The following is a 2,046-nucleotide window of genomic DNA, read 5'->3' as shown; positions in this document are numbered from 1 at the left end:
TTTGAGCTATTAAGCAATCAGATTTCACGATAATCATAGAAATTTCACAATTTTCTCGAAACTTGCTCTGACTTTGCTTTTCTAACGTTAACTTTTTTAACGCTATACCGATCAGGCTTCGGGAAGTTATTCTTCGTCAAACGAAGTTATACTACGAGAAACGTCGAAGAGATCGCGAAAGCGATAAATACCGTTGCTAGAGTTAGTATACTGTTAATAGTCTCACTATTAAGATTCACGGTAATTCAGGTAATTGGATAATTCGTGCTCTGTTTATCGCCACTATACCGTAGAAATTTTGTTTCGGTTGATCTACGATTTGTTACGTTTTGAAAGTATCGTTTCACGTCACTTCTCCGAACATTGTTCCCGGGGATGTACGCGATCTCTTCTTAAAACATCGTTAACAGAAATAGTTTGCTGTTTTCTTCGCGATCAGGATCGATTCTTCCTTGCTCAAACCTATTTCCCTCTTCTTTACTGTTGGTTGATAGCTCGAATTACGCTTTCACGATCGTTTACGAGATGCTATTCTCCATCTTTAACCTCAACGATCCTCTGCGATTTTCGCTCAGGCATCGCACGCTTCTGTCTTTGCAGGGTCGTCTTCTGAAATAGGAAGAAGAGTCGATGTTAGTAAATTGTTAAGCTTTTTGTGCACGATGCATCAAAGACACGTAGAAGGGAGGAAAGCAGTATCCGAAGAAGTAATATAGAGACGATAGCCAGATTCAGATACGGTAACGAGGAAAGATTTTGATAAATTGCGGGCGAAAACAAAAGTGAAGAAGCGTAGATACAAGCACGTACGTATCATTGCCTGTAACTATAATTATAAGTATTATTTGAATATTAATTAGATACGTTATTCTGACACATGCAGTATGTATTTATAACTGATAAAAAGTAAAACTACTTAGAACTCGTAAGGTTTTCATATTGAAATATTCAATATACTTTATAACAAATGTTCTTTGGTTTGATTTTTAAATGTATTGAATACATCGTTCTACCCCTTTCCTACTTTCCTATACTTATTACTTTCCTATATTTCTGTATAGAAATGAATCGCAAATCCACATTTTTACTTATACGAAAATAATTTTTAATAAATATATACTATAAATGAAACCTCGATAAAAACGTAACGACATCATAGAAAGTGTAAATATGAAAGTTATTTCGGTCTCTATACGTATAATGGTAACAGGGTTAAAGGTTGAAGAAAACGAAATTTCAAACAACACGGAGAATTCCTAATAGTACTTACACTTTCACTATGAATTAACACAGGTACATAGTATTTACTTGTGTGCTATATACAATGGTTATATATGGTCGGGAAAGTAGTAAGGAATATTTCTCTCGTTATAATGTAACACCGCGTTATGTTACATAAAATATAATCGTGTTTTAGAGGAAAAATATTGTTTCGAGATAAAAAAGATGCCACTACTTTGTCAGAATTTGTAGATATTTGTTGATATGGTTTGTTAAAAATTAGGAAAAAGTTTAAATCCCTTAACGAAGTACGATTCTTTGACTTCCAATCGAATCATCGATGAACTTCATAAATTTTGTAAAATTAGAATTCTTTCGTTCGAGTTGGAGGTATGAAGCTACTCGTTGACCCATTACGAGAGAACCTCGAGAAAGCTATTTTAATCAGTTGCTATTTACCTTTGAATTTTTAATGAAATCTATCTCAAGATATTCCAATTTTTAACACGTACACGCAAAAAATAGAAAGCGCCGATTGAAGGAAACTGTTAATCTGTCCAACATACGTTACGAAACATACGAACGTATGTAATTCGTGTTGAGTGAATTCTACTTTAAGCATGACATTCGCATCTTATTACTGTTACAGTTTATACCCTTACGTATACAATATTTCATAATTTTCGTACCATTGTATATTCGTGTAAAAACTATTTACATATATTAAACCTTATATCGTCTTACCGTTTATAAGGCACAATTATTTCGAAAACGACTTTATGATTTTATGACGCAACATTATTTATATTTTCATTCTTATTCTTT

The sequence above is a fragment of the Bombus bifarius genome, unplaced genomic scaffold (genome assembly GCF_011952205.1).
Source record: "Bombus bifarius isolate JDL3187 unplaced genomic scaffold, Bbif_JDL3187 scf7180000008006, whole genome shotgun sequence".
Lineage (NCBI taxonomy): Eukaryota > Metazoa > Arthropoda > Insecta > Hymenoptera > Apidae > Bombus > Bombus bifarius.
This window is presented reverse-complemented; position numbering follows the sequence as displayed.